At 33.1% G+C, this 27353-nt stretch overlaps 1 protein-coding gene across 1 annotated transcript in view; it reads left to right on the forward strand.

Moving 5' to 3' along the window:
* The window catches only part of MGAT4C (MGAT4 family member C), a 302954-nt gene that overhangs the window by 138614 nt on the left and 136987 nt on the right, over positions 1 to 27353 (forward strand). The window contains exon 3 of the mRNA XM_056515977.1: positions 2852 to 2930. The gene's annotated coding sequence lies outside the window, so the exon portion shown is untranslated. The remainder of the gene's footprint in view (positions 1 to 2851; positions 2931 to 27353) is intronic.

A 27353-nucleotide genomic window follows, 5' to 3' on the forward strand; every position in this document is an offset into this window, starting at 1 on the left:
GTTTATTTTTAGGAAAAGATAAAAACTTATTCCTATGTATGGAATGAAGTCCTGTTAGGCAGAGGGTTGTGTGACTTCCTACAATACTTTAAATTTATCAGAGTTAGATTTCTCATTTTATATATTGTTATACATATTTCTTACAACCCTTATCCAAAATTAATCTTTAGCATATGCTAGAAAATGTAAAATAACTCTGATAACAGGAACTATTCATGTGTAAATATACCAAATGAAATCTTTATGGATTGATGGTATTGCCACAAATAAAGGTAAAGATTTGACAATTATAAAAAATTTTTGCTCCTCTAACAAATTGTCAGAGCTTATGTATTTTACAACTCTGTCATCTTTAATTTATTCTGAAAATTGTATTAAAGCTTCCTCAAATAGGGTCGAAGTTTCACCACAAATAGTAGTTCTTCAGCTAATTGAGGCTTATTTTTTATTGCAGTGTATTGGACATGTTAAAATCACTGGAGAATTACCTCACTATATCTTATTATTTGTTGTCACTTTAATGATGATTTATTCTTTAGCTCTTAATTTTGATCTGAATAATGTTTCCTAACTGAATTTAAAGTTTGAATTAATCTTTTTCTAGAGTATGTATTACAGTTAGCCATACTTTCAGTAGTAATCACAAGAGCACAATATTGTAAATACTTCTGACTATGCTTTTTTTAGTTTATTTTAATAAAATAAACACTTTCTGTCCCTGAAATTACACTGATCTATAAACTGCAAAGGTTTCCCTGTGACAAAGTAGTGCTGAAACAGAAATTAAGTAATACATTTTTAGTTTTACAGGTTTAGGTATATTTTCCCTTCACTGGGACTGATGAGAGTTGCAGGCATTTCATTTGTTAAGTTTAAAATTTTACTTTTTCTTTTGGTGGGTATATTAGAAGGATAATTCATAGTATCACTTATATAAGATATCAGAACTTGTTATCTTCAGGATGTGAAGTCCAGTTCTCCTTCATTCATGCTGAAGGTAGCCAGGGGATCAGGTTCCATGCCAGCTCTTCTCTCTGCTCCTCTGTGCCCTTTCCAAGAGAATCCTCCTTGATTCTCAGTATTTTGCTTGGCATTGTTTCCCTTTTGCTGACTACCTTTGAAAAAAGTGTCTTGTCCATTGTTTTCTTTTCTGGTAACCCAAGATTTAAGGGTAAATATTCAAGTTCTTGTGTCAGTGATGCTGCATGCTATCTGTTCTCCACTGATCACATGTAAGAGTGATTAGGTAGGGCCCATTAGCTTGATCTACATAATTATGTAGTGGTGTCCAAAGAGATCAGCATCAGCATCTCCAAAGCATATAATAATACCTTCAGTGAGTGGGGTAAGAGTGCAAATACTGCAGATGAGGAAACTGTGTGCCAGGGAGAGCCATGGTAATGACGACAGTAAAATAAGAGTAATAATATTCCCTTGTTTTTTTCTCATCCTGTTGAAATTAGGTACATGCATACCGATGTTTTTACTTACAAAAATATAGATAGAAAAAGAGGTAGAGCTATTCATAGATACAGAAATGTATGTAATATATTATATATGCAGGAAAGTATCCTGCTTTTTTTAGTGTGGAATACTCCCAAAATATTTCTTGACATAAAACTAAGGACCTGGCCTATACAATGTAAAAAGATGTGTTACATGACATATTTGGCAGAATAAAATCTTTTAAATGAATATATAAATATCTGTATGTATATGTACAAATGCTAATCACAAACATTTATAATCTGTCCTTTAAACACCTTTTTGTCTACTCAGCATAAAATGTAGACTGTGAAAACAGATTCATGAAACTCAAGGGTAAGCAATGTACATGATGAATTTTTTAATTTTTGAATATTGAAATATCTGAAATACATTTTGAGGAATTTCTGAACCTGTATTACAGATCTGCTTCATTCAAATACTTCTCAGAAAGGATCAGCTCCACATAAAAAAATAAAGAGGTGAAGAAAATCTTGTAAGATATTGTAGATGAGATAAAATGCACTGAAAGCATCATGCATTTGTAAGAAGTTTTACAACTAGATAGGCCTAATTTATCTGCATAGTGCTATCAGTGACTGTAGAGTCTAAAGCACCTAATTTGTTGATAAGCATTTTTTCAGCAAATTCTAACAGTAATGGTCACTCTATTTAAACTGTTTTTAAGTTTTCCAAGAGTTCCATTTAAATTGCACAGATATTGAAGTATATACATATAAAATTAAGGTAACAAATTTGGCAGACAATGCAATAGAAATCAATTCTTGCTAATAAATTTCAAGATAAATTAATTCAGTTTCTCTTATATCTTATGAAAATATTTCAAATTTAAAAATGTTAAAAATGGAAATCAGAAGAATCCCAGGTCTCTAAATGTGATGTTATTTATCTCATCCAGGAATATATTTGGTAGGTATCTATATGGGTGAGGATTATTTGGAAAAAATAATCATATAAAAAGCAGTCTAAAAATCAAAACTATTTATCTTTCTAAGGTCAGTTGACACTCATTTGAATCATATGTTTTAATATAAAATCTGGAGAATGAAAAATGTTGATATAACTAGACATATACCTAAAACCATTGGTGCTCGAGCCTAGCAATTTTTACTGGGTGAGTTGCTTTCAAGTATGTTTTTATGTGATGTGTGCATTATAATAGGAACTAGATACTGACAATAGACACTTTGGTCTATTGTCAAATTCACATATGAATGAATGTGCACAAAGAAACTATTTCATTCTTGTTAAATTCCTTTATTCCTTGCACACCCTGAATATTTTTTAAGATTAATATTTGACAGAATAGGAACTCAAGATTCTGGTTTTTTTTTTGTTTTAACAGGAATTTGCATCATGGCTTTTTAATCAGACAGCCAACCTGTTCTTTGACCTGATAAGACTACTACTGAGCATTGTGACAGGTAATTCAAATTCACCTTATTGCTGCCACTGATGACAAATAGTTAAAGACATAGCAAACTTCTTAGCTTTAAACTTAACCAATGTAACATTGAAAATTTCTTTATTAAAGGAAGTGCACATTTTCAGGTTCCTATTTAATTAAGCATCATGCTGAAGTAAATTAGTCTTTAGTAAAACACACACTTGTATATGAATTAAGTGATCTTGGTATAAGCAATACATTATTAACATTTTAAATTAATAGTTTGCAACTGACATGGGTTTTTTTCCTAACACAGACTACTTATTTATGCATGTGTACAATTGTTCCCAGCATAAATGAGGCTTTCCAATATTCACGTTATAACAGATATTTTCATATTCCTTAGTTCTATTAGGTTTTATTACAGAATATGTAAAAGCTCTAAATCAATTTAAGGTCCTTAATGTTTTTTTTCAGTGGTAACTAATTGTTTTGAGATAATTGTTTTGAGATGTGAGCTCTCATTTCATTGTCATGTGCTCAATAAACTAGTGTGTGGCAGCTTCTCCCCCTGAACAAATCTTTTTTACAGTCCTGCTGTTATGTTCTTGACCTTTACCATGACCACAACCCTGAGGTATTTGAGCTGTCTGATAAAAGAGCGGAAGGAGCCTGGTGAAAGTTGTAGAATGCAAAAAGCTTTGTAATGCACTGATGAATTTCCTGCCAAAACTTCACCTCCATTGCAGTCACATTTCCTTCAATAACAGTGAGACTTTTCCTCTAATGGACAATGGAGGTGGTTAGCCTAATGAGAGCTTGCAGAGGCAGCCTGCCATGGGTCTCTGTCTTGTAACTGAGGGGAAACAATCTTGCCTGGCCACAGACAAGTGATGAAGAAGCAGTCACATTCAAATGTACCTGTCAGTAATTAATCTGTTTGGGCTTTTTTTTTTTTTTTTTTTCCTATTATTCATATATACTGTTCTATGTGCAGTAGAGCATTAAATTGCTTTCCACTGGGAGGAGGTCACATTCAGGGGTCATCAGAACCATGTTAGTGGGTGGAACATGCTTGATTCAGACAGGCTGTTTCCATCAAGAACTTGGCATCTGAAATCTCCAACTATTCAGGAGATTTTACATCAGATTATGTTTTCTAATATTATTCTGGAAAAGCTGGTTTTTATTTAATATCATGTAGATAGGTAAAAGTCATTCAATGGATAGTTTAATTCTACCTCTGATGTAGCCACTGAACAGCCACTAATTGTTGTGTCAAGATTCCTAATAAATTTTTCAGTATGTGCTAGCAAAACTTTTTGTTGCAATTACTATATCACAAAGATAGATTCAAGTTCTTGCTTTGTTACTAGATCTTCTTTTTGGAGTCATGAGGATGTGCTATAGAACAGAGACAAATCTACTCCTTTTGGTGCAGACTTATTCAAGCCTAGTTCTGTTCTAAAATCTTCCTGAAGTCCTGATCCCTGAAAGTGATTAACCTTTTACGTTTAAAGTAATGTATTTTTCCTAAAAGTCAATCAGCATGTTTTCAACGGAAAAAAGCTACATTGACTCAAAACATATTTTTGTTGCAAATTACTTTTTTTCTCCTAATGTTTTTCTTTTATTTTTAATGGCAGTGTTTATAGGTGCAAAATATGTCCAGAAATAAACTAATTATTTTCAGTTTAGAAGTGCATGTTCTATATAGGAATGATGCACAAACAGAATGGAATTAGTTTCTTTCCACTTTAAATGAACAGTATATTGTAGACTACATGAAAAACATTACACTGCATGGATTAAGTATTATTCCTTCCTCATCTATTCCACTGTTAAATTATATTTTTATGTTGGTATTTATTAAGGTCTCATGGAAGATTATTCAATCAATAATTGAGAATTCACAGCATTTAAATGAAAAATCTGTAAGTTAAACTAGGAACTTCAACCTTGTGTCTCTCTAATAAGTACAGATGACAAACACAGAATTTAAATGCATTTATAGGGACATAATTTTTTTAAAATTGTTAAATTCATAGTTCTTTATCAGAACTGAATTGTATGTCTAGTTAAAGATTTGCAAGTGAAGCATGACTTTCAAACACTGAACAAGAAATTGCATCACATGAAAAGCCAACATTTTTTCTCCTTTAAGGATATTATACATTCTGCCTTAGTTGACTTTTGAGCATGTATTTCTAAAGATGATAAACTTACTGAATACTAAAAAATCTATACACAGTGATTCTGTTTTTCTTTTTTTAGATGAAAATATTTGTGCCTAACATTTTTACTTGCATTTTTAAACTGAGAAATGTCATCTAAATATCACAGATATTATTTCAGTGCTTGTCTCTTTCATTGATGGTTTGGTTTTTTTATCCCAATTGTGTTCATTTCCATGTACTGCATGAAAAGCAAAGGAAACTAGGCACAAGGCAAAGGGAGTTAATGTGTTCTAACTACATTACTACTTAAGCTAAAACACTTGCATGATTTTTTGAGCACTTTAGAACATCAGTAGTAGTTTTGGAAATTACAATTGCAGTCCTAATTGTAGGTATTAATGTTTCACTGACAAATTTCCATTTTCTTCTTATGATCCATAAGCTATCAGAAAGATGGGCTGTCTGGTAATTTCACAGCAATATTTCCATTTTCTAATTTCTTTAAGCCTGATATTTTCATTTTTTCAAAGGAAAGAAAAGCATGAAGATATTAACCTCCTGCTGAATGAAGTAAAATACCTACTCCATAATTCTATAGTTGAAAACCAATTTTTTTTTACATTTTTGCAAGTTTTTTTTTGTTGGCCTCTGTTGAAAAGGGCATATATATCCTGCTGTAAATCTTCTTTAATGATCATTAATATACTTGGTTATGTTTTCTGAATACATAAAATAGTTACTATTTTTTTTAATGCAAAACTGAAATGGTCAGCCAATTAAAACAGTATCAAATATTTAAAAGGGGAAAAGGTGCCACTGGTCTATAGTAGCAGCATATTATTAGAAATTGTAATGTAAATGACAATATTTTGATAAAAGTCTAAAGTCAATTCCTTATCATGATTAGAGAGAGATAAAATCTCCAAATGAGATTTATCTACAGATTTGGACTGAAAATGTCCCCACCAACTAGAAAAGAGGAGATAGTAGTCAGGATCTGTGGTGAAATATTTTCTTCCATTCATACTTAGATTGCTTACAGGGATGCAGCAATATGAAGAGTTTTACAACTCTCTAAAAAGTCATATAGTCACAGGACATATATTTGCCATGTGACAGCTTCCTACACATTTTATTTAGTTTTATAATTTTTGAAACCCATTTGCTATTGTAAGAGTGTCACAATATTATAACTTCATTTTAGCAGATCTTGCAAGAATTTGTGGCTTTCTGAGAATTCAGCTGCATTCTTATTCATTGATTTGAATAATAGATGTGCTTTACAAACATTCATCATGCCTCTTTAAAAGTTTATGTATATCTTAGTTACCTGGAAATCCACAAGAATCTGATGAAAGAAGTTTTCTGGGAATCAGAACTTTGGGCTAAATTTAAGGCAGTAAATTCACCTGCCTTCAAGTCTTTCATTACTCTTTCAATCTTCTCCCTTTCCTATTTTCCTGCCTTTTTCTATGGTATTCTCAAACGAGTTGTCTGTCAACCAAAAAGACAAAAAGAAACCAATAAAAAAACAAAAACCCCCCAAAACCAAACCAAACAAAAAAACTCACCCACCCCGTCCCCCCCAAAAAAAGGAAACCAAACCAAACCAACCAAAAAAAAAAACAAAACACCAAAAACAAAACAAAAACCAACCAACCAACCAACCAAAAAACAAACCCAAAACCATGCAAGCATTTATGGATATGAAAAACCTTCTTTCTACCCTCAGTACATTGCTGCCTGAAAAACTTTTTGTGTTGTCTCATTTATTGGACTATATTTCCCTCAATGGAGGAATTAACTGGGGGACTTATGTTGTCATGGTTTTTTACTTTAATTTTACTAGAGCTTTTTCAGCTTTGGTTATGCTAGAGCTGTGGCCATTGTTTCTAACTGTTAGAAAAATGTTATTTGTGAAATGGAAGCTACAATATCCTATATTAGTTACGTATGGGGGAAGAGCCTAATGAGATTTATTTTTTAGCACTCCAGAAGACTAACCCTTCAAATGTAAGAATATTGTCTCAGTAATACACAGGTCATTATAAATATTAGAAAGTCAGAGGTATTTTGCCAGATCCATTTTTTTCCCTAAGTATACACTGACACTATTTTACTGGCTAATTGGTTTGTGCAGCATTATTCCAGCATGAAATAACAGACATAAAACTTCTGTGAACTGTGGCTTTCGTGTCATCCTTCTAGTTGAAAATAAGATTGCAGGCTATAAAATGCCTTTTCTTTAATAAGTATCACTGTTGTACCCTATAAGATTTAATTATAAATTGACTAGTTCAGCTTTATACAAGGCCTTGGAGATGAGGGTTTTGGCATGGCAATAAAAGCAGCTTAAAAATTTTTCTGCCTTCTGTTTGATCTGAAAATCGGGATTCTTATAGACAATCATATGCTGTACAAACTATAAAGCATTTTAAGAATTCTCTGAAGAATTCTGCATGCCCAGTATTTGTATATTGAATTTTCAGGTGTGCAATAAGTAAAGACTACAATAAGTAAAATCTGGATTTTTCACAGGCCATTGAAGAACATATTTATTCCATATATCTCTCTAAATACAGATTACTGCATTCAGCATCTTAGACCATATTGATTTCCTTTTTGGTGTGTGAACTTTCAGAAAATTGGTAGAAACCTGGATAGTCTGAGCATAAGCTGAAAACTGCAGAAAGTGTTTGTGACTGAACCCATTAATTATTAACTCTTGCAGACACTGTTAATGCAAACAGCACAGTTTGCTATACACATCTCTAGGTGACAAACTATGGATGCATTAATGATAGATGATAAATAAAAAGCACAAAAGTTACACTGTCTGTCTTGTAACAGCGAATTTCGATCCAGAAAAAATTTATCAATATCTAATGGACTACTGTGAATGCCAGAATTAATGTTTGATAATGATTAAGAATGGAAGTAATCATACAGTCATTATGATTGGAAGAGACCTCCAAGATCATTGAATCCAACCTTTATGTATATATATCTCAATTCAGTGCTATCCTTTGCAGACTTACAGTCATAGAGTTGTCTTCAAATTATATCATTCTGTGACTCTCTTTGATCTTTCAATGAAAGTAGTTAAGAGCTTTTTTTTTTTTTAATTTGAATTTGCATTATAAAAATATTCTGAATTCTTGTATGTATAACTAATCTATAGTATATTGGTAAATAACTGGTCTATATGCCACTGTAAAACATATGCTGCTCTATGCAAATTGAAACATAGAAATCTTCCTAGACTCTTAAGGTTTTTTGAAAAGTACTTTTCTTCTCTGAGGCACTGGCTGCATCTCCAAGTCCCCGTGTAACAAAGAAAATGGGAAGAAAAATGTATTAAGCCAAAACAAAGTTTAACATATTTCTATTGAGGGAAATTTTCATATTCTTGTTACAAAGGAAGATGTGAAAAGAATTAATAATTTAAACACGCACAAAATTCTTTAAACTACAACCTTTGATAAAATTTAACTTTACAGATTTGACATCAACTCAAGAAATCATATGAAAGATGTGTTAACCAAACAGATATTTTCATGCACCACTACTTATAAAAGGACCATGACAATCATTCTCTTCTGGGCTGCTGGAGGAAATACTGGTGTATTGGTGTTGTCTAGATCAGGTCCTTGGGAGTCAGGAGCTTATATTTTTGTGGATGAATTATTTATTTCTATTAAATTCTGTCTTGGGCTGTTCATAAAAAAAGTGACCCACACAAGATTGACTTCATTATATATGAAGCCTGCTTTTTGTTAGCAGACCAGCATGTGAAGAAGGGCAAAGTGCAAAAGGCTACAACTACTTGGTGTTCTTCATTCTGGGGAAGATATATCAATCAGATTGGCACATATAAATGTAATAACATAAGCATCATTTTTTGTTCTTTAGCTTAAAAAAAAAAGAAAAAATTGCACTCCTGTAACTCCTCAACCAGACTTAATAATAGTAAGATAAATACTGTGACATCTTAACATAAAATTCAATTTCAGAATTCCTTATGCACAAGGAGTGAAAAGGAAGATAACATGTTAAAACTCCTCCAAAAGGAGCTGAGAAGATAGACAAAACAAGCATTTTAATTTTTTAATACCTGTTGCTGTTTAGAATAGCAATAGAATAGCTATTCTAAATATTCGAGAATATTTAGAATATTCAGAATATTCCAGCTATTCCAGAATAGCAATCTGCATGGTTCTGGTGAATATGCAAAGAGGGTTTTCCAAGAGAAATGTGACTGAAATAGTACTCTAAATTAGGGTAATATTTTTAAAATATATATTAATTTTAAACCATAAAGTAGTATTCCCTGTAATAAGCAGTACATCAACTTATTGCTCAGTCTTTCAAGACAAACTATTCCAATGCCTGAAATACACAACAGGCAACAGCTCTGCATGGATGGAACAAACATTGCCATAGCAATCCTTCAGGTCTTACTTCTCCCTTTTCTTGCAGAATACCTGAGTCTATACTACTTTATTTTTCACAGCTACACAGACTAAAACATTTCAAACATGCATGAGTTCTTTGAATGGAATAACAGGAAACTCTGAAGCTGTACTTTTTCACTCTTCTGCAAATTTCAGGAAGAAAAAACCTGCCACTTTTACAAACTTGAATTTCTCTTAGCTCAATGTGTTCAGCTGCGTGTTAATCTTAAAATGTCAACCAGGACACTTACCATGAGAATGTATGCAATTTTTAATGGCATATATTAAGAAAATCTGGATTTTGTACTCAGATTGTAACTATATGTCAACGGGAGTGATTTTGCTAATAATTTATGTGGGCCTTGCCCTTCATCTCTATTTACCACCGTCTATAGCACTACAATTGTTTAGGATTGACATTCAATTAGCAATAGCTAAAGCAAGATACATGTTCTTTGCACATCTGCAGATAGAACCATCCAATGAGCTGGGTTTCAGCTCATTAATTTTACTCATGCACAGGCCCATATCAAAAATGTACAAGTCAAATGCTTAACTTCAAGGAAGGATCAGACTGTGAAATGATGATAAAAGCAACGATAATGGGCGAGATAAAAGACTTCTACTTCAAGATCTTGTGTTAGACAGTGGTCAATTGTGGATGCAAGAATAAATTGATGCTTCACTCAGTTTAACCTCACAACTACTGACATCCTGTAGTTTAATAACTTCTGAACTGGAATTTGTCTCTACATCCTTCTGTTTGATATCTCTTAATAACTGCAGCAGCAGTTATACTGGCACAGCGTGCTGCCAATAAATTTCACAATTCGTTTGCACATTGAGTAAAAAAACCCCAAATTTCAGTTAGTTCAATAATAGTTCTTGAATATTTCTTTTGATTATTTTTGGGTTTAATATTGTGGGAAATAATGAATAACCCTTATCTCTCTCTATTGCAATCATATATTACAATAATTTATTTTTCCAGGTAAAGAATCCCAGTTTATTTAATATCTCTTCTTACACAAGTCTTTTCAAACTTTTTTTTTTTACTTATACTTTTTATCTTTTAGCTGAAAGGGACACCTGAAAGATCTTCAGCATTCAAGATATGTAGGAATTATACAATTGTAAAACATTGCAGTAAGGTTTTATAATTTTCTTGTATATTTTTTTCCTCTTCTCTAGTATCTCAAAATTTTGATTGCTGCTAGGAAATGTTTCATAACGTTAACTGCAATAACTCTAACGCTTTTTCTAAGATGGTAATTTAGAACACATTTTCATATATAGGCACACACAAACTTTTTCCCATCATTTGTTCTTTATGCTGATTACACTGAATTTCTTCTGCCATTTTATGGTTCAGTTACTTAGGATCATAAAACACTTCTGCAACTATTTGCTGTCGACTTTAACCTTTCTAAATAATTTTTATCTTATCATATATATGGTGTTATTTAATACTTTGTCCAGATCATACACCTAGGAATATACTAATAAAGGACAGGGTCCCTAAAAGGTCACCAAGGAATAGTTGTTAAAAAAAATATTTACTCCAGTTCTTGGTTTACTGTTCTTTAACCAGGTGCTAACAGTTCAAGCTAGTAGCACATACTTATTCTCTGATTTAGAAGATCTCTATTCCAACTAGGCAAGTGTAAAATTTACTAGAAGAGCACCTCATAAATTCGGTCAGAAGGAACTTCGAAAAATGCATCTTAACTTAAAGAGATATTAACACTTGCTTATCAAAATAAATACATCACTATATTTAAATATTTAAATATTTTTGGAAGCTGACATGAGATAAATTTTAGCTGTCTTGATGGACAAAATAGTGAGTTAATTAATGTGCTGTTGACTTCAAATTTCATGGTCATTCAAAGAAGACTTCTTATATAGATGACTATGCCCCAAATTTAGTGATTGTGAAGTGCTCTAATCCCAAAATACATTTTAGGAGTTAAACTTTACAAGTGTCTAGAAATCAATGTCCAATATAAATTATTCTTTTTCTTGTAATTACTTTTTAAAATTACCAAAACTAAGAATTTTGCTTTCTACCTACCTGATACAAGAAATTTACAGTCAGTAGACACCCTCATATGAAAAAAATAATTCTAGATTCAAGCTAGAAAGTTTTTTAAATTTAAATTTAGGTTGTAATATGTTTTAATGTATTTTGGGGGGGATTGTGATTTTTTAAATTTATTAAAATAATTATATATAGAAAGAGCCATATGAAAATATAAATATTATTTTTATACATGGGCAATCTCATTGTTTTGTATTAAGTGGATGCATTTACTTAGTGACTCACACTTACAGGTCACTAAGTTGAGTAAGTATATATATGTGCAGTTCATAAAGGCGATAATAAAGATAATATATATAAAAAAAATCATATAAGGTTGTAAAACCCCTAGAAGAAAACTTAAGGAAAGAAAACAATTTAAAAGCATATATCAGTTTGATAACACAAGCCCTGCTTGAAAGATAAGCAAATTTTGAAAGTCATTGGTATGCAAATTCTATACTATGCTTATTGCCAAACCAGTGAAATATATAGTGTTGTCCCATCTTTCATCATCACTGATAAACACTATCTTCTCCAGGGAGTCATTTTCAGCACAGGCATTGCAGATATCTATGTAGATTACTAAAATTAACAACAGTGTTTTGGGCACAGAACATGCTGCTTGACAATGCAAAATGCCACAAGGAATAATCCCAATAATACAGGGAGGAAGCATTACATTAAGTGTAGATGATGTGAGCTACTAATACATTTTAATGTGTGTATTCTTTGTGTGATGAGCATTTTCTATAATGTGCTAATTCTGCATTATTTTGCCATTCCTTTCTGTATGATGGCTGCCTGTTAATAAGCAAATATACTTTGCAAAGAAATTGCATTTCTAGTGATTTGGCTAACACTTGGTAGAGTTCTGTATCATTGTGCCACATAGAATAACTGGTCTGATGTGATTATGTATCTGGTCAGTAAAAACCAGTAATTCATTGTTGTGCCACTATGATTGCAGATACAGACACAGATTTCTGTGCAACTTCTTCCCAGGCTGCTGCAGGTCTCTTCTATTAGTGACTGTTTGGCCACTATGTGTGAGAAAACACTCACACTTCAGCATCCAGCCCAATGTGCCTGAAGTCTCCCTGGCTGTGAACTGAGTAAATGAACATTATTACGGGAAACATGCAAGTTTGCTGCGATTGTTTTGATTTTGTGTCAAAGCTCTTAGCTAATAAGTACTTCTCTAAGCAGTTGTTCCTCCCTACTTATCATCTATTGTATACTTTCCAAATTCCTAATTCTCATTACTGAAGCAAATCAAATTCTCATCCATCTCTAGTTTATTGTAATATTGATATGCCTCTAACACACATTACTACTCACTATAATTCTTTAGTGCTTTCCTGGAAGTTTGTTTCAAGATGTTGGCTTCTTACTATAAAATAAATTACAGTAATGCTGGCAGGACCTGAGTCTAGATTGCAATGAAAATGTCTGATTCTTCTACCTAAAAAAAATCAGGGAAGCACTCACTAAGCACTGATCTCATATTAAGAGTTTATTCCTTTTTAAAATAAATAAGTGGCACAACAATTTTTGTGTTGCATGCCCTCATCTATCTAATTTATAGGGCAGATTGCTAAAGAATTTAGAAAAAATAAATGTATGTGATTACTGCCCATTCAAAAGATATATCATCTGGGTCCTTTGCTTATCATGAGACTTGCAGAAATTTTACAAAGCTATGATGAGATAGAAAAGGAAAATTTTTACTAAAGCCAGTAAGAGTAATGTATATGTAAGTGGATATAAGTAAATAATAAAGAAATAACCTCACCCTTTCAATCCCTACCTATCCATCTAAGGGTTTCAACCTTGTAATAAAATTTTCTTTTCTATTATAGTTGTAGAAACCATTGCCCTCAACCAAACACTCATGCTCAGCAATGCACCCATAAATCAAGACATCTTAATCTAAAAAATGCCATTACTCAGTCTGGTTCACATCCTTGCTGACACAACTATCCATTTATTTTTTGCCTCTCCTTTCTTGTTACACCACATACATATCAAGGAACCATTCAAAGGAGAAATACAGAGCAAAGGTCTTTGGTGGTAGATGAGCAATTGCCAGAACCTGCACTCCATAATCCATTGGAAAAATGGACAAAGAAAAATTTAAACTGTGCATTCCTACCCAACTCATGGGCAGTTTAGTGAGAAAGAGATACAAGCAGTCTGATTATGTTTCCCTACAACCAGGGCTATTACATTAATTAGACTGATCATCAACTGAAAGGGATTAAATAAAAATCTTTGGACTCTTTGGTATTCCCAGGAGTTTCAATTTCATTTTCTTAAGACAATGAAGAAGGCTGGTAAGAGAAGTAATGATAGTGTCTTGAAGTAAATCCTGACTGCTATTTGCTTGGCAGGAGCCATGATTTTCCAGAGTGCAGAACATTTCAGTATTGAGCTACATATCCTATATTTTAATAGCACTTGATAGCTCTTGGTTCAACTCAGAGATCACAGCTGACACTCAGTGAGTGGAAAACAAGATGCTGTTGTATTTGTAGCTTCTTCCTTAACAGTATCTACTTAAACCATCTAATGTAATATTAGCATACCTAAAAAATTATTCACAGTTCTTGGATACCTGTTCATGAAAAAGGTTAATGGAAATAGCATGATGGACAGTAGTGCTATCATAAAGATTTTGAACAAATACTGCCCACTTCTGTAAAATCCTTTTGCTCTTAAAGTACTGAAGTTTATGAATTATTATAAACAAGACCATCACAAACACTAGAAGACCCAGAGTCTAATTTACATGTGAGAAATGAAATTTTTCTCTTTATTTGCTGTGAAATTTCTTACACTGGAACTTATAGTGTGCACATTACTTAGAGCTGACACTACTGCAGAGTGACCCTGATCAACACTATTAAATTTGACAATAATTTTGATTCATGGAGATATTTAAGATTATACCTCCTGACAGGGAGGTAAGGGTCCTTTACACATGTTGTCCAATGGACTGAAGGAAAAATTATCTTTATATTATGGCTACATAATTTGTGGCAAGTGTAGCATTGCTGGAAGGAACTTGAATTAAAGAAGTTGTGTGTATGTGTGCTTTTGATTTTTTGAACCTCTTTTGTGTAAATTCATATTATTCCATACTTCTGAAGTTGTAGAAATAATTGGGATTCTATGTCAATTATTCATGATTGAGATGTATTCATGTCTGAAGTTACATTTAGCAATGCAATTTGTGCCACCCCTCTTAGTATTCATTTTCTCATGAGACATGAATTTTTTCAAACAGGATAATTCTAACCTCACTTAAATCCATAGCATTTTATTTTCATATAAAAGAGTATATTTTGTAGTATTCTAAGTCTGATCATGCCTCTCTCTAATTATTAAAATTAACCTTCATCTCCTATCTTCTTTACAAAAACACACAGCAAGATAATAACATAGTACAGAGAAAAAAAAAAAAAGGTAAAGAAATACTTTCTAGAGAAGCATTAGGAAGAAAAAATGAAAATAGACTGCTAAGCATTAAAAGTTCCTCCTCAGCTGACAATTAAATTTAACTGTAACAAAAATTCAAGACATATCAACCCTAATTTCATTAAAGAAAACTGTCACAATAAACAAATCCTCAGAGTGGAAGAGCTACTAAACCTGTCTTTTATGATAATTTCTCAGTTCCTTCCCAGGTCTTCCAAATAATTTCTTTATGCATGTCAACATTTACATGTATATTCACTCCACGATTAAGAACTGTGGCTGTGATTATCTTTACCTTGGGATTTATAAGTCGTTAGGTAAAAACTCTTTTTCCCTTGGTTATGGCCTCTCATTTAAAATTTTTTTTAAACCATGTTATAATTGTAAAAAAATGAGAGAGTAAGGTTTGTCTTTTTCTCTAGGTTAAGTTCCTTGGCAGAGAAGAGGGCTCTGGGGAGCCAGGGTTTGTCTCTGTTAGTTAAATCAAGGATATTGATCATGACCTGAACATAAATTTCTTAACTTTTCCCTGGTGATAACTTCCAAGTAGGATTAATGTTCTTGAGACCTAGCTCACAAGGAATTAATAACTTTTCTTTTTGGCAATTGTAACTTTTGAGTCAGTTGCTAGATATAATCATGGATACCATATAGAAATACTTACTGACTTGACTTAATAGAATAATGTTTATTTTAACCCTACTTTATCAAATTAATACACCTAAACTCTGTGCCTATACAGTATATAACATATTTTCAAATATGAAATTAACATTTTACAATACATTAGCAAGTAATAAAGGATGATTGTAATTTACTTTAAATTTTGCTTCTTTTTTAATGTGATTTAAAAATCTATCAGTGCCTGTGTCTGACCTCCATGACACAACCACCTGAGTACATAATACTGTGCCAGATAATCCACACATTCTTTTAGATTATTTATTCCTTTTCAACCTATTAAGTAACCCTAGCCAGTTAGTTTGGTATTCTGATATTACATTGTGAAAAGACATTCACAATTCCTTACAGATGTGACTGAAGGTCCAATTGCCCATGTCCTTTCAGCTCTCATTGCCAGTTCTCCCAGTAGTGCTACTTCCCCAGTCATGGAAGAATTTTTTAAAATTCTTTATCAGAAACCCTAACTTTAACAATCCATTTTTTTTGCACTCGCAACAATTCTTATTCTATGAGATCCTCCTACTTTACATATTTCAAGTTATATAACTTCAGATCTGTGAGAAAAACTGAAGGTATTTCTTTTGCTTTTGTGTTATAGCTTTGTCTTCCTGTGATTTTGTCTTCCCATTTTGTATGTACAGAATCAAAATGATTAATCTTTTATCTCCCTAAATTCTCAAACTCTACTTAGAATAACCTCTCCATATTCAAGGAATCAGATCCTGTTGACCAAGTTATTTTACATTTGTAGATACACAGGTTTATATGATACTGAATTAAAAACATGAATAATCATGTATGTTTATGTTGTTTATTTTTTTTAACTCAGTTCATACTAACCATGATAAAACTCTGAATTAGATCACTATTCAAAGGCTTCTCCATGCATTTTTCCATGCTTCCATGTATTCTCTGGAACCCTGAATCAATCACCTCTCATACATGATGTAGTGTTTGATAAATGACTGAGTATGGCAGGTATGATAATCCTAGCTCTATCAATAACTGCAGGTGCTAGAATTATCTTATTTTCAGTAATAGATCCAACCCTGAAGCAAATATTTATCTTTTTTCAAAACTACATGAAAACACTTTAAAACTTCAACTCTTAAGATTAGTTACCCCCTTATTAGATACCATATCATGGCACCACTGATCTGACTTTGGTTCAAAATCAAGTGGGTTTCAAATGGTTTATAATTTTGTTCAGCTTCCCACAGTCAAATGTGGACTTTTGGAGTCAAATTATGCTCTCTATGCATAATCTGGAAAAGGAAAAACGCTTGATTTCTTTTCATACACATTTTTACTGCATTTTATACTATTGAGATATTGAAAAATCTTTCAACTGTAGGCCTGAATTTGCACTTTTCTGCATTCAGTCTTCCTATCTTAATTTCAAATACACTGGTGATATTTCATATATTATATTATGTGAAATATTAAATGCAAAGTCTTATTTGATTAGCAATCATTTCCCTTTATGAAATAATATAAAATATATTTATAATATAGTTATAATAATATAAAAATAGAATATAAAAAAACAAATGCAATACCATGTATGACAAGACCAACTAAGCAGCTTTTTGCATTTTTGCTGACTGCAATTCTTCTTTCATTAATTTGCACTTAGTTTTCAGATGGATTTCTTCTGAGACTCCCAAAATAAGCTGGAAATTAAATACTTTGTAGTTAACTACATTATTTTATTTCTTTACATTAGAAAACAATTATTATGATATAAATAATATCTTGTGAATATAATCACGAAGAAATAAAACCTTTCTATTTTTTTCATCTTTCTGTATAAACTTATTGAAAATATTAAAAATGGAAGCTTCTACTTTAGACAGGTATATTATTTAATCAAAATACAGCTGGTATATGAAAATATAGAAAGAATATGACATTTAGTTTTGTGTATCACACCATTTTGCACATTCTACTGTTGACTGGGTAGTGGATTGTTTGAGAAAAAAATATAAGCATTGTTTTTCTCAGCTGCTTATTGAAATGATGTCTACCTTTCACGACTTTTGGGCCTAATATTGAGCAATTTCTCACCTTTGGAAAGCACTGGTGCTACCTATATGTCAGTGTCTTCTCAATGAACTGTATAATTTCTTTTGTTTATTGAGATGTTCTGCTTGATTTTGGTTTGTTTGGTTTTTTTTAAATTTTGTATATGTGTGTATGCCTATACACCAGTGTTATTTATTCTCTTTAATGATGATATAGATGAAGGGATTGAGTGCATTGTCAGCAGGTTTGTAGATGACAACAAGCTGAGTGATGTTGACACACCTGAAGGACTGGATGCTGTCCAGAGACCTGGACAGGCTTGAAAAATGTGTTCATGGCAATCTCTTGAGATTTAACAAGACCAAGAGCAATGAGCTACACCAGGGTCAGGGCAACTGCCAGTATAAATCCAAACTGGAGATGAAGAGATGAGCAGCCCTGCTGAGAAGGGCTTGGGGTGCACGTGGATGAGAGGCTGGACATGACCCAGCAAAGTGCAGTACTTGTTAGATCATTAATGTACTTAGGCCTGTATCAGAAGTCATAGCTCTACTGTTATGGTCCAGTTATTAAAATTATTAGAAATGCCTCTGCCTGAATTAAGGTGCAAACGAGACCATATGTAAAAGCCAATATTATTAATTTTATTTAACATTAATAAATGAGAGACAGATGAGGGTGGGAGGGTGGGGAAGAAAGAAATTGAAAAGAGATGAGGGGACAGAAAAATTGTGGTAGGTCAGACTAAGGAAAATATCACCATTCAGTGGATCCCAAAGACGTCCTGTGGATCCTCTGAGTCTTGGCAGTGAGGGTACCCCAAAAAACATGGAGTCCAATGGATTGTACATGTTTAAGGCAGGTGGGAATGCCCAGATACCTCTCCAGAGGAGAAGCAAGCTTGACACAGTCTCCTGCAGCAGGCTCCTGCTCTGGATCTGTTCCTTCACTCTGCATCATGTGCAGTCCTGTGGTGCAAGGTGGCAGGAATGAGTCTGGGGCACTCTGGGGGCTCTTGGATGGATTGTGGCACCTCCTCACTGCCTCTCGTGTGAATGTCCGTGGATCTTGCCTTCCTGGGGTGGGGGAGTGGGGGGGTACAACTGAGCCAGTTTGTGTAAGGGAGGGTTCAGTGCCTCTCATCTGAGGTTATAACACACCCCTAAATTCCCCTCTCCCCCCCTTGGCTGGTGGGGAGTTTGGGCAAACCTCAGGCAGCAGATGAGCCCATGGGCTATGGCCTGCCCCACCCTGAGCTCAGCCACACCTCATTTTCAGGGCATTTTCAGATGCTGGGTTTGGCTTTCTTGCAGATTCATTTTTCTCCTTTGTTTGCTTTTTCTTAGACCTGAAATGATTGAACCACTGTGTCATCTTTATCTTAAGTTTCTATCTTAAAGTGTCTTAACTCATAATCGTTTCCCTCTGAGGCATCTTCAGGCACAGGTGGGCTTCAGTGGTCAAAGCTTCATTAAAAAGATTTTAAAAGTCCGTCATAACAATGTTTAAGCCATGAACCATAACATTTCAGTCTCTGACATCCCTCAGATATTCTCTACAAAAATATTCTGGCTGCAAATTTTGAACATTATGGAGAACCAGAAGATTTAATTTCCTGCTCATACTTAAATTTTCAGAAGCATTCCTCCAATTTTGTGCTACAACATGCAAACACAAGATACTTACATTTCAGGGGACAGTATGAGTCTTTCTGACTGGGTTTAACTTGTTTTAAAATTTACAAAGTCTTTATGTGAAAAAGGTCATTCCAGCTAAAGCTAAAATTAGATATGAAGTTCATTATTTCTTAATTATTTTCTGCACATTAATTCAACTAATTCTAGAATCAAGTTTTGTCTTTTCCAACACTGAATTATGCATAAAGCAAATTAATTTAAGAATACTTTCAGCAAGAATTAGTAGAGCTGTCAGCTCAGATGCCATTGTTTTTGTTAAATGGAATTGAGATTAGTAGTCTAAAAGATGTGGAGAGTAGGATCTGTATCAAGGGGCAGTTTTTCCAGTTGTTTTAAGGACTGGCAGGACTTGGTTGCTGGATGAAATGTTTAGCAAGGTCCCAAGACACCCGCAGTCAAAGCAGTTCAATCTGCATTCTTGTTGTGCTGTGAGGGGTCATTTCCCCAGGGCTATCAGGGAGTGTCAGCAGTGACAGCCTTACGAGCCGTGAGCTCCACTGGAAAAGTGCAGTTACTTATCTGGCTTCATCTCTGCACAGAAAACACAAGTCAGGCATTTCCAAACTCTCTGTGTTACATCAAAGTATCCATGGAAAACCTTAGTAGCTTTTTTTTCACCTTAAATATTTGTTGTTCTGTTCACTATATCACATCTCCTCTTCTGTAATTATTTCATCCAAATTATCCAGTAATCCTGGTTTAAGATGCTCCCACTTTTTCTTTCCATTCCACACCACTACTCTTTGTTGATCCATCCATACAGTTTGTGCCTCTTTAACCACTCACATTTTGTTGGCAGCAGCTCCTGGTGGAATCATTTGGTGAGTGGGAACAGCAAACTGATTCAGGTTTTAAAATGAGTAATCCCACCTTCTGTCCTCATTGCAAGAAGGGCATGGAATAATTTAAATTGATATTTCCACCAAACACTTCTTTATAAAATCACCTCTTGATACTCCCAAGTTTTTTGGTTTCATTAAATAGTCAAATTTATTTGGAGAACACGAACAGCCAATTTTAATTTATTTTTAACAAGGAAGCTGATGAAACTAAAAGAATTGCTTCATAGTATAAAATTATTTCAAACACATTGAGCATTGTAAATGAGCAACTAAAGAAAAAAGTCAGAGGGAAAGATGTAGAGCTAAGGATTCAGTGACACATTTCTGAATCACATGCACTAAAGCAGCTGTCTTCTACACCACATCTTTTCTTGAGTTCTACTGCAGCTAGTGTAAATTGCTGAAATTGCTGCTAATTATTTGATTGCATACAAAGTGTGAATAATGAGTGGTACTATAAACACACAATGTTTTGATTTTTCCTCCTAGGAATAAGTGTAGCCAACAGTGGAAATCATATATTTGTTAAAAAAAAAAAAAAAAAAGTAGGGAAGATGAAAATGTGAATATGACCATATTTCTATGTTGTATGACATATAACACATATATCTTTGGTTTTGCTTCCTAATTGAATAGATAATTGTGCAGAACAAAAAAACATCCAACAAAATATCACTTTCATCACAGGTGAAATCCAAAGAGAAAAGGGAGTATACATAAGTATTCCCATTCTATGAGATGTTTTTCAATTTGCCCATGACAAACAAGCACTAAGAAATTTCTGTGTGCACTAAAACCTATATTACAAAGTAGCTACTTTTAAAGACATCTACAAATGGTTCCAATAGCATTGTAAATACAAGAGGATTTTATACACATGCTGGTAATGGAAACCAAACTTAATATCTCAGGGTGTTTGGATATTAAAATGAAAAAAAATCCCTGTATTCTTCACAAAATCGGAACATTAAAGAATGAAATATTTTTCTATAAATTACCTTATGATTCACCATAAATGGAAGGTTAATGTTGGCTATCACAGTGCTTGTGGAATCAGTTTTAATCTGAGACACAATTCCATTCTATTACATGCATATATATACACAATTTTTAATTTTTTTACTTTCCTCCCATTTTACTAAACTAAGTAGTTTAGTAAAGTTACTTAAGAAGTTAGTGTAAAGAGCAGGAGACTATTTTCCCTGTATTAAAAAAGCGGAAGAGATTGCATTCAAATGAAGGAATAAATCTGAATCTTTAGGTCAATATATCAAATCAGGTATAAAAGAAAAAGGAGCTAAATAAGAACAATAGAAAGCCTGTGCTGAGGAGCTCAGCCTTGGAAATTGTTATGAACTGAAACAATTTACTTTCCAACAGCAAAATCATTTACTTCCTGAAACTGAACAAAGTCATAATTTTTGCTCCAAGGAATTTGTGAAGATCAAATCATACCATGAATCACTTCCTGAAATTACAAAGTAATTAATAATATGACTTAGGCTTCATTTTAATATCTGTTCCCTTGAGGGAGTTGTTAGAGTGCTGGACATCTCTCGTCTGATTTTTGTGTTGGGGGCTTGTTCCACAGCAGTTTTTAAAGACATAATCTTTTCATGAAAGGCAGGTGCAAATATTCATGAATATAGTTTACCTTGAAAAGTAATTGAAATCCTACATTTCATTCTGCTTGACCACTTTCTTGGTACTTCTATCTGCATATAATGAAAGCAAATTTCACCTGGAATATGTCTTTAACGTCTAACAATGATTTTTACTCAAAAATCTAATAGTATTTGAGGTTGTCATTCCGGTGTAAGACAATACTCTTCACTTTATATCCATTTTTGCAAGTGTGTATTGATGGAAAAAATTCAATAAATTCATTTATGCTATTTTATATTAATTAAAGAAAATACTATGAAGAGAAGAACAATGCAGTGGCATGACTTTAGATCATAAATGTGGATATATGTTGCTTACATTGCTGGTACCCTGATATGGAACATGTTCATAAGGTGCATGGTTATCTAGTTTTTGCAGTGACTGGAAATTGTTGTCAATATAACAGTGTAGATTGGAAAAATTTTTAGACTAAGATATGATAGGAATGGGTTAAAGAAGGTAGAGGGAATTCAGCTGGGCTCTTTGAAACCTTCTAGTTATTTATGCATCACAAAATTACTATAAAAATCACCAGTGATCACTCCAAGACTACTATTGTTAGATTTGAGGTCTTATAAAGCAGATTTATGGTTACTCTTGATTAATTAACTCACCATTTTTGGTGGACAAAAAACATGTACTATGCTCCTGTTGGTGTAAGGGTAACAACATTTTGAAACTTCAGTGTTGTCCTGCTCTTCTGCTGGTGTACCAATATGTATGTGTAGTAGCTATTTCTTCATACATGTTCAATACATGTGTATAAAAGATATAAAAGATATAAAAGATTATTTCTGTTTACAATAAAAGCCATTTTAAACCATTGCATATCATATTTTAAATGAGATCATGTCATTTGTAATTGAACACATATATAAGGAAGTTTGTTTATTTCTTTAATCTATACCAAATAACTAAAATAATGTCTAAGTAGTCTAAGCCCTCCTTCAAAAAGAGGCAGGGGTTATTCAAAAGAGAATATATTTCTCTCAACTCTATAGAACTTAAACTTACATTTATGGTTTTTTACCTTTGTAATTTATAAAGGAAGCAGAAATCTTGAAAGCTTTATACCCCTAATATTCGATATACTTTATATTCTACATATATTTGTGATTGGAGGAAGAAATAGTAGCATAAAATATGCAACTCAGGCTGACAACTTTTAGATGTATTGGAGAAAAAACTAAAATGAACTGTTGAATGGAAATGTATGGCTCCAAAAATGCACCATTTACTGAAAACATCTATTCTAATAGTTTTAAATCACCCTATTTCTGGATATTTCTGTATATTTCTATAGTTATGTTCAGATAGGTTATTTCAATGCTAGGCTAGCATTGGCAGACTCATCTATCAGTTTTGTTTCTTTCCTTGGCCACAGGTGTAATCCAAGTCTAGTGGTATTCCATATATAGGTGCATTATGATGTCTTGATTGCTTTCTCTGTCAGAAGTTAAAATAAATCCTTAATCCATATATGGACAACTTCATAGTGTTTAAATAGAAATCTTGCTAAATTATTTGCACATGAAGTCAAATAATCAGTTCTAATTTTATCTTTTATTGTTTTTATATTTTCTTGTCTTTTGGAATATTACTGTCTAAAACATATAACTATAGAAGAATTTCTGGTATGTGGCATGTTGATGGTATTGCAGAAAGAATACAGGTCATCTTCAGTTGCCTTTGTGCACGTAAACTCTCAGTGCTGACTAACAATTAGTTAAGGTTGCTACCTGTGCAGGTTCTCAATGACAATTTTTACCTACCAAGAAAGACATGATTAGAAATAACTGGCAAATTAAATCATAACTCATAAATGTAAGCCTGTTTCCTCTGATGATTTCTTGCACATGCATACATGCAAATAGGAAAACATATCTCAAATTAGAATTAATTTGGTTCATATTGGATTTTAAAAGTCATTTTTTTGTTGTTGATTTTAGGGGTGGGTTTGGGTTTTTCTTCAGTCCTCTTTTATACACAGAAGACGGTTTCAGGGGTATTTATTTGTGGTTTGCCTCTGTTTTGTTTTCAAGTACTCAATAGTTAGTATACTATAATGTAAGTCAATTGTCTGACCATGAACTGTGTTTAACCAACTGTGCTTAAAAATCCAGCCCTATTTACCTTTGTAAGTGAGAAAAAACACTGCTGTACCTTTATTTTCTTACAATCCTTCTGTAGCTCTCTCTTAACTATCATATTTGTTTTACAGTTCTAACAAACATGGTTCTTTTCTGTTGACATTTCAGTGTGAATGACTGAATGTTACTGATATATAATTTTTTTATTCTATAAAAATATTACCCTGAATCTCCAGCCTAACATTGACAGGATGGCCTGTATGGGGGTATTGTCCAAATAGTTTAAGAGTAAACACATTTGTTAGGATGTGACCCATAGATGTTTGGCAGGCCCAAAGAGGCTCCCATAGCAGGAGGAAAGCACTCAATTTTCAGAAGCTCAGTATATCTGATTTAGCTGTAAGTAGCAGCAATGTCTGTCTAGGGGAGAAGTCTACCTGAAATCACCAATCAGACAGGGGAGGATTAGATTACATCTGCTCAGTTGTAACTGACAACATTTATCCTTTTTGTGTGCTGAAAAACAAAGAATCAAGAGGTGAACTTTATAGTATAACTGATGCAATGCAGCCTGTATTTTTCAGCAGCTCCACATGGCTAGATGATTCAGATAAGAGCTTGAAAACCACAGGAGGGCTGGTGAACAGTTAAAGATTTTAGTTCATTTTAGCACCTTTGGGGCAGGAGACTGGAGGGTGATATTCATATTACACACAAGGAAAATTAGAGATTGGTTTGGTCATTACTGATGAGACTAGATTGAAATGCAAGCTGGAAGAAATGCATGCAGGAGTAAGGGACTGTTTTCTTCATAGTAGAAAGGATGGATTACAATTTGTTCCTTGTCATGTGCTTCTGTAAAGGTCTGTTCATCACTATAAAACAGCTTCTGAAATACCAGTGAAGTACAGTAGTGGCATCACTGATATTGCAAAAGAGTTCATGTGTTTCTAAAGGTAAATATGTAGGCATGAAAACAGAAATTTCAGATCTGAAATACAGAGGCAAGCATTGGTTCATTAAGAAGATTCAGAGGATCCAAAATCTATAGTTATATCCCTATATGAGTACCATGAGAAAGTTTAAACCAAACTAAAGAGAATGAGAAAGTTTTGTCTTGTGGTTCATAGCTCATCTACAAAAGCCATCTTTTTTTACAGGCACCTAAATGCTGTTTTGAAGACATTCCAGCAGGTGTTTAATGCTGTTTCCTAGTATGAAATAATCGAATTTACATATAGATTAATAATCTATTTATGGCATCTGTGATACAACAAACAAATTGTATTTGTTCAGTGCTCTTTGATTTCTGTTTGCCTTATAGTCCCATTAATGTTGCCACTTTAACATACAGCATATGACAAACATTTCTTATCAAAATGGCCTGTCTTCATGAAAACCTTATCAACAGTCAAGTGTTAGCTTTAATTACTTAATTTAAATATTCTTCAAGACTTAAACAAATTGGGGCATCACATATTGCAATTCTACTACCTACTGGAGAAATATCAGACATATGTTCTCTATTATAAAAGCAGTCACGGTGTCACAATATTAAAAGTAATATATAAGCATAGTTATATGTAAACTAGGAGTGCATTTAAATGGTAGGATTTTTTATTTTATAAAGTGGAAAATACAAAGAAGGTTTCAGCTTTGAGTTTGCTACATTTTTTAAAGTTTATGAGCAACACTGAAAACTAAAGTATTCAGCTGTTAGGATAATTACCTTTGTATCCTGAAGCCATTCTTTTAAGTAAAATGTTTCTGAAGAGTGCATAAGAGTGATGTATATGTGGTCACATATTCCTGCTGCTAGAGAATGAGAAGAAGTTACTTGCAGGATTTGTTGGTAATACTCACTTGTTTTGATTTTATTTTTCTTTCTTTAACTTCAATGGTTTAGTACATTTTAAACATTTTATTTTATTGTTTCTAAAATATAATTGCTTTTTCATATAGTTACTTTCTAATTGGTTTCTTTACCTTATTATGCCATGTGTTCCATATATTCTCTGTTTCAGATTCCATTCTGCATGTTTTATTTTTTATTCACTTTTTTATTAAATATATATTTCTATACTTCTTTCAGGAATTACTGTTTATGTGTGAAACTCTTAACCTTTGAACTGGCTGAAATTGAAATTTAATGGTGCATACTTAACATAGAATTAACATAGGTTTTTGCAACATAAGTTAACATAAGTCTTTGAAATTTAAGAGTTTTTTCAGCAGGGATAATGCAGCTGATTTATACAGTCAGCCTACATGATGGGGCATGGGCAAGTATTCAACAGTAGTTTGGACAGAGGCAGGTTCAGGAGCTAAACTAAATAGAAAACTTCAGCAACAACAAAAACATTGGGTCTGAAAATGCCAAAGATATACTAAGACTGTAATCATGTAGCCAAGGGTCATATTACACTACATTTATCAAAGACTACTGAAGTAATACTGTGCAAGAGTCTTTGAATCATCTGAACTTCAAACTAGTGAAATGTGTGATTCTATGATGGTTTTTTTTTTTTATTTAGCAAACAGCATGCTTAATAAGAGTAAACTAATATGCTTGTAAGTTTTTTTCTTTTTTTATAAGGTCTAGAAATTTATGGTCTTTTCCAAGTCCTTCTGCTTACAAGATACCATTTGCATATCTTCAATTTATTAGGAAATGCAATGGTTTTGTGATGTTTTTGGCCTGCTTGGTCCCAAAAGTAAAATCTGTTTCAATTGATACAGATGAATTCCATAGAGCACTTAATTCACTCTCTACTAACATCCAGCCAAAAGAAAGCATGGAGGATTTAACAAATGATGCCAGCTTTTCAATTCCACAAGGGAGGACCAAGCAGGTTCAAACTGAAGAAAAGTTTAGGAAAAGCATCCATCTATCCCTAACATATTTAGACAGGGAGATCTAGAGCATGAAGAATATGTAAGCTCCTTAGAGTGATGACTAGCTGTCATCATAGTGATGTGAAAAGAAGCAGAAGAGTGTTTTAGGAGATTTATGTGGCAATTTAGTTTAAACTCTAATAATCTGGATTGAGCAGACTCCATTTCCTGAGTGAAACTAGAACTATATAGAAGAGAGAAAAACAAAAGGGAAATTTAAAAAGGAGAAACTCCCCTGCCAAAAAAAAACCAGAAAAAACCCATGCCTGAAACCCATTCCCCTTGCAAAATCACCAGCTGGACTTTTTTCATAGAAAGGGGTGTAAAGGTACATTATTATCTTTCAAAGAACTCTGATTATGATACTTACT

The sequence above is a fragment of the Oenanthe melanoleuca genome, chromosome 1A (assembly GCF_029582105.1).
Source record: "Oenanthe melanoleuca isolate GR-GAL-2019-014 chromosome 1A, OMel1.0, whole genome shotgun sequence".
Taxonomy (NCBI): domain Eukaryota; kingdom Metazoa; phylum Chordata; class Aves; order Passeriformes; family Muscicapidae; genus Oenanthe; species Oenanthe melanoleuca.